The 20,211-nt window shown below is 37.9% G+C and overlaps 1 protein-coding gene across 2 annotated transcripts in view; it reads right to left on the reverse strand.

The window, feature by feature from the left end:
* Positions 1–20,211, reverse strand: part of PAK5 (p21 (RAC1) activated kinase 5) — a 190,803-nt gene that overhangs the window by 135,026 nt on the left and 35,566 nt on the right. The window lies entirely within an intron of this gene.

A 20,211-nucleotide genomic window follows, 5' to 3' on the forward strand; every position in this document is an offset into this window, starting at 1 on the left:
GGCAGGGTTGGTTTCTTCTGAGGTCTCTTTCCTTGGGCTTATTGATGGCCATCCTTTCCCTATGTCTTCATGTTGTCTTCCCTCTGTATGTAACTGTGCTCACATGTCTTTTCTTATAAGCACATTGGTCATATTAGATGAAGACCCCCAGTAATGACCTCATTTTAACTTAATTACCTCTTTAAAGTTTCTATCCCCCAAATACAGTCACATTCTAAGGTACTGGCAGTTAGGACTTCCACATATGAATTTGGGGGGACACAACTTAACCCATAAAAACATGCATGTTTAAAACTTTTTAAATGCTGGCAAGTTGACTTTCAGGAAACCAAGATCACTTTCCTTTTCTACCAACACCGTTGGAAAGTCAAAGTTGATCTTCCGTAGCAAGACATAGTCCCTTAAGTCGATCTTACCTGTGCCGGGCACACAGCAGATAATCAATAATATTTACTGAATGATCAATAGAATGAATAGTCACTGGGGCAGAATATTTCTCTTGATACAGCCAACATGTGGTTTAGCCAGACTGACTTCTGACAAAGGGGCAGCCCACAGTGGGAGATAAGTGGCATGTACAGACATGCTTCCCAAACCCATCTCAGGCTCTGCTTCTGAGGAGCCCTTATAAACATACAGCTTGTCAGGGACAGAGTGAGAGACTGAGAACCCAGGCTTCTTAAACTTTTTATTTATACGTTTCTACCACTTCTTCAAAAACATTTATTAAATACTTGCTGTATATCAAGCATTGTTGGCAAAGTAGTGGTGATTGAGACCTTATGGAGTAAAAAAGAAAAAGACAAACATAGTGAGGTCTGAATACAATCTTCTGGGTTCAAATCCTTGCTCTGCTGCTTACTGGGCAAATCTCTTCCTGCCTCAGTTTCTTATCAATAAAATACAGCTAATAATTAGTATCTATGACAATAAATAAAATATTAGTACTATACTTTGTTGTGAAAAGTTGATGAGTTAACTCTTGTTAAGTCTATGAAAACATTGGGCGTGGAATGAGAATTCCATATTCACTAGGTCTTATCATTACAAATAAAATAAATGAAGTACTATAGAAATGAAGGATTCACAGGAAATCTCCATACTGTCTTTGCAACTTCTTGTGATAATAATTAAAAAAAAAAGTATATATATGAGGGGGCCCCCAAAAAACGGGAATTATTTTTTGGAGGGAAGGCCCCTTGCAGTACAGACTTCCTCCACTAGGTACGTTTTCTAGGAATCCACCAGCTAGTGTTGTGACAAGCTGTGCTTCAGTTTCAGTGAATTTTTTTTGTTGTTGAGATTCTTTCAACACATTTGCCCATTTCATGATGGATGATTTACAAGAGCACCTGCTTACTCTGGGCATTTTTTGACCAAAAATGACACGGGCCCTGTGTCCCTACTCTTCCTATTCACCCATTCTTACCCTGAGAAATTTTTTTTGTTTCCCTGGTTGAAAAAGTATTCAAAGAGAAACATTTTGCCAATGTGGAAAACGTGAAATAATTAAAAAAAAAAAAAAAAAACAGCAGAAGCACTAAAAGACATCAAAATTGTCAAGTTCAACAACTGTTTTGAGCAACGAAAAAGGCATCTTGACAGATTTATTGCATCAAACAGAGAGTACTTTGAAGGTGACTAAGTTTAACCATGTAAAAAAAATACATACTTTTTAATAAATAAATTCTGGGGTTGTTTTTTGGTCCTCCCTCCCACATGTATATCGTTGGAATTTTACCCTCATAGTTATATGTTACATAATTACAGTACAATATCAAAATTTGGAATTTAGCATTGGTATAACATGTGCATATAAACCTATGCCATTTTATCACATGTGTAGATTAATGTAACCACCAGCACAACAAAAATATAGAACTGTTTTAATTACCACAAATATTTCCTTTTTACTGTCCTTTTAAAGTCACAGCTGCCCTCACCATCCCTAACCCCTAGCCACCAATTATTTTTTTCTATCTCCATAAATTTGTAAATTTGAGGCTGTTGTATGAATGAAATCATATAGTATATGGCCATTTGTGGTGGACATTTTTTTCCCATTTGGTGTGATGCCCTTGAGTTCCATGCAAATTGTTGTGTATATCAATAGTTTACTCCTTTTTATTGTTGAATAGTATCTCATGGCATGCATGTACCATTGTTAACCACTCACTTATTGAGGGATAGTTTAGTTGTTTCTAGTTTTGGGCTACTACAAATAAAGCTGGTATGAATAATACTGTGCAGGGTTATTTTTGTGGTCACATGTATTACTCATTTTTTATATTGGTTATTTATTTAAATGATAAAAATTTTGGATAAGTTAAAATATCTTATTAAAATTAATTTCACTTTTCTTTTGTATTTTAAAATATGACTATTAGAGTATTTAAAATTAAACATGTACCTCACACTATATTTCTACTGGACAGCACTAAGACAGAGTAACTTTGAGGAGACTGTGTGTCTACTTGTGATACAGATATTGTTGAAGAATACTTTGAGTTCAACCTTTATGGATAAAAAAGGGCTAGTCTTGCAAAGCGTGAGGCAGAGCATTCCAGACAAAAGGGGTGCCAAGGATAAAAGTCCCAAGAGGGAAAATGACTTGCTTTGTTCTAGAAACTGAAACAGGCTCCGTGGCTGAAGCAATACTGACTGAAGGGGGAGATGGAGTGATCTACCATCTGGAAACATTACCTAGATAGCTCCAAATTCTCCAACTTTCTTTTGTATTCTATTTCATTGACACTAATGTCCAAATATCACCTACTTCCTGAAGGTAATGGGTAGGAAAAGTTGATACAGAAAGAAAGTATTTTCAGTGAGCCTTTACATGGGATAGGGATTCCCCAAACAAATATTGGTCTATATTTTAATCCTGAAAATACTGCTGTCATTGGATTGCTTAAAACTTACTGGAAATTACAAGTAGATTAGTGAATCGGTTAGGTTTTGCTGCATAACACACTAACCCAACACTTAGTTACTTGAAATAACAACCATTTATTTGGCTCGAAATACTGTGGGCTGACAATTTGTGCTGGGCTCATGTAGGTGGTTATTCTGATTTTGCCAGTGCTCACTGATGGGTTCTGTGGTCAAATGTGGATTGGATAGACACGGACTGATCTAGGCTGGCCAAAGGGTCTTTTATATTTCAGCAGGATAGCACGAATTTGTTTTCACAGTGGTGTAGAATTCTGAGAGAGATGAAATAAGGCCTCTTGAGACCTAGACTTGGAGAAGGCACACAGGATTGGTTTCACTAGTTTCTATAACTGATAGAATTGTTATAGGGCCATGCCAGACTTCAGGGGTTGGGAAATGAGTCCACCTGCTGAAGGGAAGCGCTGAAAAGTCACATTGCTAACGATGTGGCTACCGGGAGAAGTAGAGAATTAGAGCATGTTTTGGCAATCTACCACAATAACTAACAGTAGTGTGTTAGTTATTTAACAATCGGCTCTGAAGAAAGGGTAAACAAGAACTGACGAATGTTTGTCAGTTTTTATGGCGCAAATACTTTCAGATAACTGATGTTAAGCTACCAGTATGGCACTGCTGAACAATTTTTTATGAGTGTGTGAGCACTTGCTTCTCACAAACCCATGTGAGCCAGCCCCAGCACACCACTAAGAGTAACTTCGATATCTGGGAGCTAGCAGAGGAATGCTGTGATTTCCGGCAATTACCCCTTCAAGATAGCACCCTGAAATCTCCTTCCCTCTCTTAAAAGGATACTTTCCACCCAGCAACAGGTAAAAGGTTTTTCAAATTCTCATATTGGGTATAAAGGTTTTAGAGGTCTTTGCAAGAGAAACAATGAGATAGATGGTAAATGTTTTCATCGTCTAATTCTCAAACTTCCCAGGTGATTAAAACTAGGAGTGTGTGTGTGTGCGTGTGTGTGTGTGTGTGTATGCACATTCATGTGTATGCACAGCTGGCAATCAAAATTAGATTTTCTATAAGTCATAATTAGAAACATTGTCAAGTTTAACAATCTCAGAGCCTGCTTTCTTTCCTTCAGTCTTCAGGAGGATAAAAATGGATACACAGGGATTTCACATTAAGCAAAATAACTTAAATAACCTTAATTTTGTTTCATTTGGATTGCTCAGATGGGTCACACAAACACCTGCCTAATTTTAGTCTTTTCCATTTGAGATCACATGCTAGTATCACCTCCTGGTGAGAATATGGGCTTCACATGAGCGACCACGATGATGTTTTACTTATTTTTCAAAAATAAGTCATCGTTGCCACCAATTATTTAAAAACCCCAGAGTTGGGCACTCGCTTGAAGTTATGGGAACAAGAAGTTGGCAAGCTTTTCACTTATAAGGTCACTGCTTCCATGTATTTAATAAATAGAGTATTGGGTGTAAAAACCTATTTCTGTTGAAGAAGATTGGGCAAAATAAGAAGAGATTTTGCTGCTAGGAGTAAAGAACAAAAACTTTTTAGTAGTCAAATACTACAAAGTTGTAGCACAATTTTAGTCTAAAAAAAATCACAGTTCTTTTGTTTTTATTTATTTATTTATTTATTTATTTATTTATTTGAGTTGACGTCTCACTCTGTCGCCCAGACTGGAGTGCAGTGGCCGCTCCCGGCCACCACAGCCTCGACCTGCTGGGCTCCAGCGATCCTTCTGCCTCAGCCTTCCAAGTAGCCAGAATTACAGGCATGCGCTACCACGCACCAGCTGATTTTTTTTTGTTTGTTTTTTTATTGTAGAGATGAGGTCTTGCTGCCCAGGCGGGTCTCGAACCCGTGGGCTCAGGCAATCCACTCACCTCAGTCTCCCAAAGGCGCAGGATTACAGGCTGAGCCACCAAGCCCGGCTGTTTTTAATTAATTTTAAACCACTGGAATCTATTATTGGATATTATTTTGTCTCAAATAGTTCAACATTTTGAAGAAATGGAAGCTAGTTCTGATAATGAACAAACAGAAATGAGTACTGCTCCAAATGGAAACTTCCATACATAGAAACCCCTGCTGACTCTCCTCTCGGCATTTCCTTCTCATGACAGCAAGCATGCCAAAGAGGAAGAGAAAAATGGGATTGGTACATGCAGCTTAAGTCAGATGAACTGAGAGTTCCAATAATAGCAGCAAAGACCATAACAATTAGCCTCTGATACTGTAACTCCTTTGTAAACCTGAAGTTGCCCACTTCTATGGTAAGACCTTTCCAGGTTCTAATTTAAAGCATGCCATGTGAGGTTCTTAAGCCCCAGAAAAACCTGGGGACAATGCTGGCAAGAAGGGGAAAGAGGCAACTCAAGCAATAAAGACTTTCAGAATTATACAGCTAAACAGAGGTGCTGCAAGTGAATTACACAGTGAACTGGCTGTGTGCATGTGATACGTGATCTGCATTTCATGCAAAAATCTGTGGGAGATTAAGATTATTTTAAGTTGTCTCTCCATGTTTTTCTTCTCTCAGTCCTTCCTTTATCTTTTCTTCGACAAATATTTTATTATGCACCTGCTAAATATCAGGCACTGTCCAGGGTACTTAAGACTCAATAGGGAATCCTTGCCACTCTTAGGGGGTTTGCATGCTGACCGGAACAGGCAAGCAATAAACAAGTAAAACAGGTAAATTACTTAGTGTATTAGAAGGGGATAATGCCTGGGGAGAGAAAAATAAAAGCAGAAGGGGGACTAGTGAGTGCTTCATCAGGGGTGTAGAAATTTTATATTGTGTGGTTGGGAAAGAGAAGATGTTCCCAAGAAGATATTTGGGCAAAGATTTCAAGATAGTAGGTTGCAATTCATGAGAAAATCTGGACAAAGAAAAGGCAATAGCAAGTGCAAAGGTCTGGAGATGTGGATATGCTTGGTGGGTTCAAGGCAAAGCAAGGAGGCTCATGAAACCAAGGAAGGGTGAGCAAAGGAACAAAGAGGAAGACATGAAGATAGAGACAGAACAAGAAGTCAGTCTGCATAGGTCAGTGGTTCTTCCAGTGTGGTCCCAGACCAGCAACATCAGCACAATGGGTTAATCTAACAAAATTCTGGGCCTTATGTGTTATAACAGTGAGCATTATCCTAACATACATGTCATATTCCTTCTGATAATAACACTATGCTGTCAGCAAACAGCATTAGCCTCATATCAAAAAGGGAAATAACTGAGCATTAGAATAAAATCATTTGGCTAAGATCACTCAGCTAGCTAGCTAGTGGCAGAACTCATGTCAAATTCCTCTGGATTTTAATGTATGCTTTTTACATATATTTAGTGACCCAAGGAAAAAACAAATGTGAAATAGCAACAACGATGATTATTAGCCTCTATGCAAACTTTCTGCAGTAACATCCTTAAGGAAGACTGTTAATGAAGTTGTTAATAAAGTTATTGCATAGTTTAGAAGATGGACACTACTGTAATATATTATAGCAGATTAAGCTTTGCTCCTTTAAACAGATAAATAAAGTAAAACAACTGCAATGGTAAAATCTACAGTGGATTGGGGCAATGTTTTGTTTTCGCCAAACCTTGATTTTAGTCTAGATGTTTTACATTCCTGTGAAGCAATTCCACTATGTGGCTGATGGCTTGTTGGCCTGGTAAAATTACCCCGAGGAAGGAAATATTGCCAGAATAATAACTCCTAATTTCTGGATCTTGAAGCTATGCCTAAGACATACTTAACATGAAGTTTCTAGCAAGAGTTATTTATATAGCATTGTCATTTCCCCCTCTCTGTTATGCATAATAATAACCCTTTGAAATTCAAATCTTTGGGAAAAAGCTCCATTACACATTTTCCTCTCCAATTTACTACCATTATTTAATTTGGGTAAGTTGGTAGAATGGTGGAATCTCTGACTTTTTTAAAATGGAAAAAGGTTTATTGTTTTTACTTTCAATAATGTCAGATTTGTGAGATATGCAAACTCAGCTAAGTTTGCCCTTTCCTTTGGAAAAGTAAGGCAGGGCCACACTTTAGAGTCCATACCTAGCAGGCTTATTCTGAGCTCTCAAGTAAAGATAAGAACTTACATTATCACTGAGAGGATCAGTTTTAAAATATATTCCCTTAGTAGAAGAAGACTGTAACTTTTTGAATGAAAAGAGTGTTTAACGCTATTACCTTAAACTTCTGCTTTGTTCTATGTGCTACTGGCTTATATTGCCTACTTGTCTAAGAATCCCAAACTGGAAATTACCCATATGCTCATCAGCATAAATAAATTGGAGTACATTTCTACAATGGAATGTTACATAGCAATGAGAAAAAAAAAAAACTATACAGAAAAGTATAATAAATTCCGCAAACATAAAACTGACTGAAAAAAGGCAGCTACAAATAAGTGCATATTTTATCTTATGATAGGAAAATTCACAGAGAAGTCAGACACAGGCAGAAATGTTCCTTCAGTAAAATGGAAAGTCACACGGTAAAATGGAAAGTGCCCCAGGCATGTCAGAATGATTGACTTAGAGTGAAAACTTTTCTCTGGGACTCAATTATCTCATCCAAACAAGGCTTAGAAGAGAGAATCTGTAGATCCTAACCAAACTTGCAGAGCTTTAACCCAAGCCAAAAGGAGCTCAGCATTTCCTCTTATCTCTCCAAATAGTCCAATGGGTTGACACCCACTTTTGTACATGAACACCCTCTTTTGTTATGAAAAAAGTGATCACAAGAGACACTTCAACCTCAATGGTTTCCCATGGCAAATAGGACCTCAAACAATTCCATCCAGCTCTAAAATTCCATCCAACTCTAAAATTCTATGATTCTTTACTATTCTGGGAATTGAAAATTAACAAGGTGCATATATTTGAGTTGGAGTCTCACTCTATTCCCCAGGCTGGGGTGCAATGTCACAATCACGGCTCACAGCAGCCTCAGCCTCCTGAGTTCAGTCAATCCTTCTGCTTCAACCTCCTGAGTAGCTGGGTTTTTCAGGTTTGTCCAGCTAATTTATTGATATTTTGTAGCGATCAGGTCTCGCTATATTGCCCAGGCTGGTCTTGAACTCTTGGGCTCAAGCAATTCTCTCACTTTGGCCTCCCAAAGTGCTGAGATTATAGGCATGAGCCATTACACTTGGCGTATATTTACAATGGTTAGAAAACTGCAATATTACTGTATCTCTACTGTATAATCTACTCGGAGACAAGCATTCTGATCAGACAATGGGATTTTGCCAGATATCCTTTAAGCTTTACAGAATGTCATTTTGTTTTCCAAAAGAACCAAGAGATTTGCTGCTGCTCTTGTTTTTAATTATTTTACTCACATTCTTCTATAGTTATTCTCTTGTATCCTTGGCAGTACCAAAGGCAACAGTCATGCATGGATGATAGTTATTGTTTTTAAAAATGGTTCATAGCCTTCAGCTTCATGTTATGTATCACAGCCTCATAAATACAAGGCTAAAAGACATTTACAATCAGAAAAATATTCATTGAGACACAGCCCTGACCTATAAATGTCAAATTATTTTATTAAAAGGAGTCTTTCAAAAGATGGCATGGGAGGCATATTTTGGTGGTACAACTTGTGGAGTTTGAAGGAACAACTGGATAGTCACCACTGTGTGTATCCATTATTAAAAAGTTGAGTTATTTGATAGAGCAGGAAATGTGGCAATTAACGGTCTCCTTCAATTCCCCCAGGCCCTCAAATACCTTCTTCCTGATCACATGAATGCCTGACTTAGAAACTATAATTCTCAGACTCCCTTGCTGCTAGGTGTGACCATATGACTAGATTCTTGCCATTGAGATAAGTGAAAATTATGTGTGTGACATCTAGATTATCTTCATAAAGATGTAGAGATGATTTCCCTGGGAGTGGTCCTTATTTTTACCTTCCCACTGCTTAGAAAAGGTGATAATTAGAAGAACCTTGGAAACTATGTCTTAAGGATGGCAGAGCCTCCCAGTTCAACTGGATCCCTGGATTATGTTGTGGAAGAAAGTTTGCTTACATGCCCTAGGCTATTAAGAAAGAGAAGTAAATCTCTATCTTGTTTAATGCCTTTACCTTAATTAACCAGCTAAGAAAGTGCTTCATGTTTCTTGCAAATGAGCTGAAGGAGAAGGAAGGAAGGCAGAATGAAAAAGAAAAACCAGCACTATTCTCAGAACAGCATAAATGAGAAAGAATTCAATATAATTTAACAAAGACATTGCTATACATGTGTTCCTTTTGAGGACATAAATTGAGTCATATAATGGAAATTAGCCATTCCCTGTGTTGAAAGAAGTATGATACAGCCTCCTAACTGCACACAGGAAGTTATTAACAGTAAACAAAAGTCCAGTGAAAACAACAGAAAGAATGAAAAGGTAGGCATCCTTCTTTTATAGAAAGGGAATTTAGGAAAAAAATAATCTTTAACAAAAAAAAAACAAACAAACCACAAAACAAAAACAAAAGGAAATAGTGCATTTTGAGTTGTAGTATTATGTCACCTGATCAATGGCACCTGATTTCTTGTTCTCCAAAAGGCTTGCTTACTTCTGGCCATAATGGCCTCCTCAACTCTGCCCCATCCACCAATACACCTAAGACTAACTATTTAAAAAACTACAAATAACAGCAAAAATGTGTTGAGTGTTTAATATGTGCAATTTGTGCCTATATAGGTTATGTTGCTTATCACATTGACTTTTACCACAAGTTTATGAGATGTGGATAATATTATGGCTATTCAAAATTTTTTTTGTTTTTTGTTTTAGTTGGAGTCTTACTCTGCCCCCCAGGCTGGAATGCAGTGGTACACTCACGGCCACCACAACCTGACCTGCTAGGCTCGGGCAAGCCTTCCACCTCAGTCTTCCAAGTAGCTGGACCATCACCACATTTGGCTAATTTTTTTGAACTATTATAGAGATGAGGTCTCACCATGTTGCCCAGGCAGGTTTCAAACCCATGGGCTCAGGTAATCCTCTCGCCTCTGCCTCCCAAAATGCTGAGATTGCAGGCATGAGCCACCACGCTCAGCTATTCTTAGTTTTTAGATAGGCTAATCACAGCTAATCAGTTACAGATCTAGTCTTAGCCATATTTTTTTTCTTTTTGAGTTGAAGTCTCATTCCATCACCCAGGCTGAAGTGCAATGGCACGCTCACGGTCACCCCAATGTCATCCTGCTGGGCTCTGATGATCCTTCCACCTCAGTCTTCCAAGTAGCCAGAACTACATATGTGCGCCTTAGCCACATTCTTAATCGCAATGCCACATTTCTCCTTCTCAGGCAGAGAACAGAGTGTGGTAGAGTAAACATGGCTGCAAATGTTGTATCCCTCCTCCCATTAAGATGTTGTGTCCCTCCTCCCATTCTCCCTGCCTTACATATGAGCTGTCTATCATGACCATGGCAGCGTTATGCTTTGTTGGTTTCTGGGTTCAGGCCTTAAAAGTGTAGCAGCTTCCATCTACTGTTTCCTGGAACACTTGCTCCTGAAGTACTGAGTTCGGCTAAATTTGGACTATCATACTGCCTCAGTCATGCTCCAGTCAACAGTCCCAGCTGAGCCTGAACCTCCAGCCAATCCCACCAAGGTCCACTAGTGGAGATGAAGCTGTCTTGGATTTTCTAGAAACTCCATCTTCCAGTTGCATACCACTGGGGAATCTCTAACAATACCATGTGGAATAAAGGAATCATTCAACCAAGTGGTTTTTTTTGTTTTTGTTTTGAGTTGGAGTCTTACTCTGTTGCCCAGACTGGAGTGCAGAGGCATGCTCACAGCCACTGCAGCCACAACCTGCTGGGCTCAGATGATTCTTCCACCTCGTCCTTCCAAGCAGCTGGAATTATAGGCACACGCCACCATGCCTGGCTAATTTTTTGATTTATTGTAGAGACAAGGTCTCGCCAAGTTGCCTGGGTGGGTCTCGAACCCGCAGGCTCAGGCAATCCTCTTGCCTCGGCCTCCCAAAGTGCTGGGATTATAGGCCGAGCCACTGAGCCTGGCCAGTAGCATCTCAAATAACCCAAGGAATAGCAGCTTGTTAGTATTAAGGACATTTATTTTTGAATATGCAACTTATAATCACACCAAATAGATTAGCAACTAAAAAATGGGAGTTTGAGTAGTCTCTCCTTGAACTTTCTAGATAACTATGTGCGTCATTATAACCACCATATAATAAGATAAATAACTGTTTTCTTTAAGAACTGCTTTTTGAGCCTCCACCACCTACCACTGGGGAGAGGAGAACCTGTTCAGTAAATGGTGCTGGGAAAACTGGCTGATCACATCAGCAGAAGATTCAAATAAGACCCCTATCTATCCCCACATACAAAAATTAACTCTAAATGGATCAGAGACCTAAATCAAACCATAAGAACCTTAGAAACTGTAGGACGCACCCTTATGGAAATTCGAACTGGCATCCAATTCCTGAAAAAAATCCAAAAAGCATGGGCCATAAGAGATAAAATAGACAAGTGGGATCTCATTAAACTGACAAGCTTCTGCAAAGCGAGAGAAACTTTCAAAAGAGCAGGGAGACAGCCCACACTGAAAAATTTGCCAACTCCACGTCTGACAAAGGCCTAACATCTTGGATATACAAGGAACTCAAATGTGCTGAAAAGAAAAAAACAAACAACCCTATTACAAAGTGGGCACAAAATATGAACAGATACTTCTCAAAAGAAGACATACGAGTGGCCAACAGACACATGAAGAAATGTTCAACCTCACTAATCATCAAAGAGATGCAAATTAAAACTACACTGAGCTACTACCTAACTCCAGTTAGAATGGCCATTATCAATAACTCAAAAAATAACAGATGTTGGAGAGGATGTGGTGAAAAGGGAACACTTCTGCACTGTTGGTGGGAGTGTAAACTAGTGCAGCCTCTGTGGAAATCAGTGTGGAGATTCCTAAAAGCTCTAAAAATTCACCTCCCATATGACCCTGCAATCCCCCTACTGAGAATATACCCTGAAGAATTCAAATCACTCTATAAAAAAGATAGCTGCACATGTATGTTTATTGCAGCATTGTTCAAAATAGTAAGATCATGGAACCAACCATGATGTCCGTCAAAAGAGGACTGAATTTTTAAAAATGTGGTACATATATACAATGGAATATTACACAACCATAAAAAAGAACAAAATCATGAATTTTGCAGCAACCTGCATGGAACTGGAGTTTATAATATTGAGTGATCTCTCACAGAAACAAAGATCTGAGTTTCACATATTCTCACTCATAAGTGGACCTTGAGCAACTATCATAATACTATAAGAAAAGGATTGACAGTGGCAGGAAACTATCGGGGGGGGGGCAGGGAGGAAAGGGAGGTGGGAATAAAGGTAGTCGATATCTGTCTGGGGACGGGGGGCAGACCTTATCAACAAGGGTACCTGCACAATGCATATTTGTATACCTAACTCTTAATTGTACCCCACAATTTTAAAATAAAAAATATGTTAAAAAAAAAAAGAACTGCTTTTTGCATAATTTTCGCCCTTTAAAAAGAACAGTCAAGGATTAGGGTATCCCTCTAAGAATTTAAAATGCATAGTTCTCTCATACAACCTAGAGAACAGTACATGCTTTCCTAAATTTATACTAAAAGCAAATCATATTAACCCAAGTGGTGATAGAAACCAAGCTAAAGCATGTAGAACATCTACATCACTGTTCTTTTCAGGGGAAATGAAAACCATGCATTTTCATTCTTTTTCCTTTGAGGTCTGTTGCCTGCCTTTCCAAATTTAAACCCTTTATGGCTAAAAGAAAAATATAATGTCACGTTTACACCCAAAGATGACATCTCCCTGCCTTCAGCAGAAAACAACTTTGTGATGCCTGAGCCATTCACTTTTTCTTCCCTCCCTTCTTATGTCCAAAAAGTTGGCCAGGATTAGGTAGGGAAGTCAAAGGAGGGACCAGCAACAAGGTGATTGGCCACTCGTAAAGGGAAACCATAGATGTTATCAGAGCAAAACACTGAGAGGGAGAACTACCCTTTTGCACACTGTCGTTGGTGTCATGCTCCAACCAATCAACAAAAGCATCTTTCAGAAGTTCTAATAGCTGTTTCTGAACACCAGGGTACTGTTTACTTGACTGATGTCCTAACCTCTGTCTTACTGGGAAAATTTATTCTGACACTTTCAATTTTGCTAATTTGATCTGGGGAAGTTGTATCTACTAAGAACGTTACCTAAATGCAGAAATAAAAGGGAAAGTCCATGTCGATACTAGATACTCTACAACAAAAAGCATGAGGAGCCTGCATGCTTTCACTTTTCTGGTGGCCTGTCAGTGCCCAGGATCCATGGTATATTCCAGGGTTCCTTTCCTCGGATCCATAGGATGCTACAGACATTTTTAATGTATAAAGGACCACAAACTCCAACACTGTGTTAACTGTAAAATCAGTGGATATTTAAATAATAAAAGGCATTTGCCATTAATATGGTTGTAATTGTAATGACACATTGTTGCAATAAAAAATGCAACACATTTTGATACATAAATAATAAATACTCAAATAGAAGGCAACATCCACTTTTTGGAAATAAAAAGCGATATGATTTTTATTTTGCATTTAATAAAGTGTATTTAGGGTGGTTTCTCTTAAATCGACATTGCCATTATACTTACTTGCTAATTTTTATTTCTTAAATATTTATCTTTTCTTATACATTTGTCTATACACATGACATTGTTAAGTAAATAGCAAGCATCCTTCTAGAAATATCTTGAAGTAATGAAATGTCCTTTCTTCACTTTACTTTTTAAGTAATTATGTTATTTTTAAATGGTTCACAAATGCTTTTTTTTTTCTATATTTGAGTGCAGTTATATGAAGTCTTTCTCTATTTTTCTGAGACTATAATTTCTTCTTGGGCTAAAAATGGAATAAATCTCTCCTAGTGGTTTTTGTAGGGAAAATATGTCAAAAAAATTTTTTTGTTTTTCTAAGACAAAAAAAAAGGAAGGTCTTCATGTGTCATCATCTAGGCAACATCAAGTTGAAAGCATCACTGCCTTGGTTTGGGTACTGAGAATTGACCACACAGCTATTTCCAATTTTGCTTTCTGATTAACCCTATATGAAGAAATCCAAAGAGCACAAGTTCTTGTAGAGATAGCCCTGACTTTAAAATAGGCCCTGCTCCTATAACAGAACTCCTGATCCTGCCATGAAAATAAGTTGCATCCTGCAGAAAGCTAGATATGTTCCTTGTCTCTGAGTGTGGGATTTGTTGAAGGAGCAAATGAAAGAAGGGAGAGACAGACTCAGAGAGGGAGAAATAAATAACTGGATTTTCCTAAAGAAGTAATCTGGCAATAGTCATATATTATAGACTAATCCAGCTTTTGAAGGTTTATATATTTGTCTATACACATGACATTGTTAAGTATATAGAAATATCAAAAGAAATGTTCTTTTTTGATTTCAATTTTTAAGCAATTATGTTATTTTTAAGTGCTTCACATATGCTTTTTCTTCTAAATTTAAGTACGATCATATTAAGTCTTTCTCTATTTTTCTGAGATTAGAATTTCTTCTTGAGTTAGAAACAAGCCTAGGAACAAATGCACCAAATTTTTAAAATGATTTCCATGGAATTTAAAATCCAAATCATACTCATTCCACAGTCATTGGAAATGCAACCCCTTTATGTACATAACATTTAATGAATGCCTATAATACATCAACACTTAATGGTGATTTTATTTAATGAATGTGAAATATTGGCCCATAATAGACACTCAGTAAATTCTAAAAAGCAAAGAGTTAGAAATGAGTATCTACTCAACCACAGAAGTATAATAGTGTTTTCTTTCCTTTTACTTTGTCTACATAATATAGGTAGAAGGTACAAATACAAACAGATGGCTCTTGAAACATAGGTTACATTTGGTAACTCTTGATCAGAAATGGCTTCACCTATAGGATGTAGCAGATGCAATTGCTACATTAGAAGGGAAAGACATTTTTAACCCATGAAGACCGTTCTGATTAGGGTACAGAGACTCATAAAATAATGTCCACCTCCTCTTCCCTCAGTCTGTTCATCTCTGTGCGAAATCATTGTCCATACAAAAGGAAAAAAGTTACACAGAAAAGAAAGAAATCTTAACCCCGAGGGAGAGACACAGAATGTTTCTAGTGTGTTTGACATCTTATTGCATTTAAAATAGCTACAAAATACCAGTTGTCCTTCCTGTTATAACAGATGGAAGGAACCTGGCACCATCCTTAACGTGTTTCCAGGAAAGGGACTCCAAGTGTGTTTATTATCGTATTTATTGGGAAAGAAAGAACAAATTCAAAAAGAAATAAATTTCTCAAACCTCTTCCCTTAAATATAAGCAACACTTTTTCAAATGAGTATGTTCAATAGAACTTTTTCAATTTTTTTCAATTATATATATATATGCTAAATATGTGTCAATATCTGTTAGTAGAGTATCTGTGAACCACATGTGGGTTTTGAGCACTTGAAATGTGGCTAATAAGACTAAGGAATTAAATTTTAAAATTGTATTTAATTTTAGGTAATTTAATTAATTAATTTTTTTTTGGAATTGGAGTCTCACTCTGTTACCCAGGATGGTGTGCAGTGGCACATGCGCTCATGGCCACCAGAGCCTCTGCCTTCTGGGCTCAGGCAATCCTTCCACCTCACCCCTCCAAGTAGCTGAAACTACAGGCATGCACCACCATGCCCAGCTAATTTTTTGATTCATTGTAGAGATGAGGTTTTGCCAAGTTACCTCAGCTGGTCTTGAACCCCTGGGCTCAGGCAATCCTCTCTCCTTGGCCTCCCAAAGTGCTGGGATTATAGGCATAAGCCACCATGTCCAGCTAACTTAATTAAATGTAAAAGTCACATGCATAGCTACTTCATTATACAATACATCTCTAAAGTCTTGGACTTTATATGTTGTTTGAGGGGATGTTAATAATATACCTGATTTCACTATAATTTCTGATTGATGTAATGTCAGCTTACCTGCCTCCTAATTTTTCCAAATATTTGTTCTTACAATAAAAAAAGTTGAAAACTCCTTTCAAGTGCTACTTTTCCATCAGTGTACTGAATTATAGGTTTTATGGACTATTTCTGCCCAGAGATGCCTTCTGAGCAATTTTGTCCCACTCACAGTTCTACTGACTGGGAACTTAATTGTTGTGGACTACATACTTTCCCTTCCAGTCTCCAGCACTCCTGGAAGGGCTACTGACTCCAGCACAGACTATTCATAAACTGATCAATTAGTATCTAAAAATCTGGTGAAAAAAGTTAAATTGAGCTAATTTGAAACATGGATTTAGAATCAGAATATTAGGAGATCCTGCTAGTTAGCATGCAAAAGGGACCAAAGTAATACATTATGGTTTGTTGTGTTATAGAAAGATCTGGGAGGCATAACGGCCCTATGTAAATGGGAATTATAAGGGAAGAAAGGTCCCAAGGAAGCCAGGAAGTACAGCAGTAGAAATAGAATGTGAATGGCACAGTCTTGTTGAAGGAAAGACATAATTGTTTCAGCTCCTGTAGGTAAGACTTAGTTCCAAAATCTGCTTCTACTATGGTCCTTATTTGTAGATATACTTGAGACCCACGGTTCTAGTTATGACTTGTCATCCCTTTATTCTGAGCTAACCTGAGAAAGTCTCTATTCTCTACAATACATAAGTTAAATAGACATACAAGTTCTGCCATTTAAGTTCATGAACTCATTCTAGAAAAAGTGCTACATACCTTATTGCTGAATATCACTACAGTCACCTTCAAAGTACTACCCTTGGAAAGCTATGTTCCAATGCCAGTATCTGGTTCACCCATCAAAGCAATTTTGGAACTCTTTTTCTGGAATGGCCATCAGATCTGTTGTCATGAGAATATCAGAGTTTGAATTAGAGCAACAAACAAGCATTAAATTTCTTGTTAAACTTGGCAAGAGTGGAAGTGAAATCAGGGACATGTGAGTCCAAGTTTATGGGGAAAATGCCACAAAGAAAATGGCAGTATAAAAATGGATCAAACGTTTTTCTGAGGGGAGAGAAAGCGTCACTGATGCAGAGAGGTCAGGATGGCCAGTAACAAGCAGAAGTGATGAAAACATTACAAAAAAATCATTGAATTGTGCATCAAAATTGTTGACTGACTGTGAGAAGCATAGCAGACCAAATAAACTTCAATAGAAAAACAGGGAAATTTTAACTGAAAATCTTGGTATGAGAAAGGTGTGGGCAAAAATGGTCTTGAAAGAACTCTTTACCACGACAATGTACCAGCTCATAAAGCACAGTCTGTGAGGGGGAGTTTTTAGCCAGGAAACAAATAACTGTATTGAAACACCCTCCCTACTCACCTGATCTGGTCCCCAATGACTTTTTTCTTTACTTGAAGATAAAGGAAATTTTGAAACGAAGATATTTTGATGACATTCAGGACACCAATGTTTATACAATGACAGCTGTGATGGCCATTCCAGAAAAAGAGTTCCAAAATTGCTTTGACAAGTGGACTAGGTGCTGGCATTGGTGCATAGCTTCCCAGGCAGAGTATTCAGGAGGTGGTCATAGTGATATTCAGCAATGAGATATGTAACACTTTTTCTAGGCTGAGTTTGTTAACTTAATTGTCAGACTTTGTATATGGATCTGAACCCTCTCCCTACCCACCCCTCAGAAAGAACTTGAGATTCCATGGGTACTCGAATTGATAAACATGGGGACAAATCCTGGAGTAAGAATAAGACATATGCTTTCTTACATGTATCCTTTGGGGGGGTCTTCCCTCAATAGGTCTTGCTGCTGAGTAATCATTGTCATTGAAATCTTAACTGAGTATGTTATCTGATTATGAGGAAAGTCATGTTAAATAGGATAGGGCATTCTGGTCTGGAAGGCAGAGGAGGGCAAAATTTGGCATGATTCTTACTGTAGTAGGTTGGGTTCCTAGAAGCACAACTTGAGGCAGGAATTTGGATACCCATGATATATTTCTCTCAGGGATGTGGGGCAGGCAGGAATAGGAGCTCAGGAAGGGCATGGTCTGAGCTGCAGTCTAGTCTCAGCCTAATATCAAAAGAAGCTGCCTCTCAGGTAAGGGGGTCAACAATTTGTACTCCTGTGCTGGCCCCTGCCTGAGAGTGTAGTATCTTGGGTGGAGATGCTCCCATTGGTCAAGGACAATACCCCAGAGGAGGGACTAGCAGTGGTGCTGGGGTGGCACACAGGCTCAGAGGAGGGGAATTGGGGATCCCGGTGGGGCACGTACAACATCTGCCACACACTTCTTCCTAAATAGGAGTTCTGGCTCCTGGAAGAAAACAGCACATTAAACATGGTTTGTATCAAATTGAATAAAGTGGCTTCCTTAGATTGAGAATTGTCAATACTACAGAGATCCTAGAAGTGTTCTGTATAGACCGAACTGATAGTGACTAAAGATGAAATACAAACAGGGTAAGGATCAAAGCAGTCCCAAAGGACAGAGGCATGAAGGGCATCTTTCTCCAATGCAAAGATAACAAAATGAGAGGTCACAATACTTGCCAGTGACAAAGCTCCAACTTAGAGTAGTAAGAGCAAATAAGACCAGTAAGACTTAGCATGAGACATGGTGCCTTGTAGGTGCTTTTAAATATTTGCTTGACATTTGAATAAAAAGATGGGTACAACTGTCAATACATGAATAATTCATTAATGAGTTTATTTATTTTGTTTTCTTAGAGGCAGGGTCTCTCTATGTTACCCAGGCTGGATTCAAGCTCCTGGACTCAGTGGGTGAACCTCTTGCCTCAGCCTCCCCTAGCTAGGATTACAGGTGTGGGCTACCAACCAGCTCAGATAATTAATTAATTGTTCCAATATTGATTTCTTCCCCATTCTGTTTACATTATTCAATTCACATTTTTAAAATTAGCATTTACCAGAAGAAGGTATGTTTTTAAAGAAAAGCAAACTATATAGCTATCCAAAATATTTATGGATCATAAACAAATTAGTCAACTGATGCCATGTGTCTTGCTGTTTATTTTGTTAGTCGCCAGGCTATTTGGTGATAACTTGTTATGAGCAATGTTTTATTTTAAATTCTATAACACTTTTTTGCAACATATCTTTAATTGTAAATTGGTAAAGTAAGACAATGAAAAAAATAACTGATTTTGGCAATATATGAATTTTTAAAATTAGGTCAATCCATATCTTTCTTGTGAATACATAAATATTATACCTGATAATTTTTTAAAGATTCATACTTTGATATTTTGAAGGACCCAATAAACTATGAATACTATCTCTACAGAAAGGAAAATAGCAAAGAGTCCAAAAGGATTCTATTCTTGGAAACTGCATAAACATTATGGATGTCATTTTTTAACAACAAGAAAGAAAAGGAGCTGGCTTCAATTTCAGCTTTGCAGGAAAACATGGTTGTGGGGGAGAGGTAGAGGGAGGAAAAAACTGATTCTGAATTCTGAAATTTTTTCACAATATGAAAATCTTTACAACAGCTAAAAATAAAGGACAGTTGTTAGGAGAATATTGAAAAAGTAGATTGGTATATACACATAATATAAATATATACTTATATATGAAACACAGTCCTGGTTTTGCTATAAAGTCATCTTGACTGACGACCATTCAATTCTCAGAGGAAAAATAAAACTGTTTGAGTTAGTTAGCTCAATTAGGTTCACAGTTTTGTATATTTGGTGATAGTATGCTTATATATATTACATGAGGTCTGACAAATAAGTTCATGAACTCATCCTAGAAAAAGTGCTATACACCTCATTACTGAATATCACTACAGTCACCTTCAAAGTACTTCCCTTGGGAAGCTATGCACCAACACCAGTGCCTAGTCCACCCACCAAAGCAATTTTGGAACTCTTTCTGGAATGGCCATCAGAACTATTACCCTTGGCGTCCTGATTGTCATCAAATGTCTTCTTTTCAATATTTCCTTTACCTTTGGGTAAATAAAAAAGTCATTAGGGATCAGATCAGGTGAGTGGGGAAGGTGTTCCACAGTTATTTGTATAGTGCTGCCGACGTAAGTACACAGTGCGAAGTTCATGAACTTATTTGTCAGACCTCAACAAATAACAGCAACAGTTCTGATGGCCATTCCAGAAAAAGTATTCCAGGTGAGGCCACATTTTCTCAAGTTTTGGCCCCCTCCCCTTCCTTGGGGAGGTGAATCACCTCTTTCTCTCTC

Source organism: Carlito syrichta, unplaced genomic scaffold (genome assembly GCF_000164805.1).
Source record: "Carlito syrichta isolate Samal-C Ts95f unplaced genomic scaffold, Tarsius_syrichta-2.0.1 Scaffold303642, whole genome shotgun sequence".
Lineage (NCBI taxonomy): Eukaryota > Metazoa > Chordata > Mammalia > Primates > Tarsiidae > Carlito > Carlito syrichta.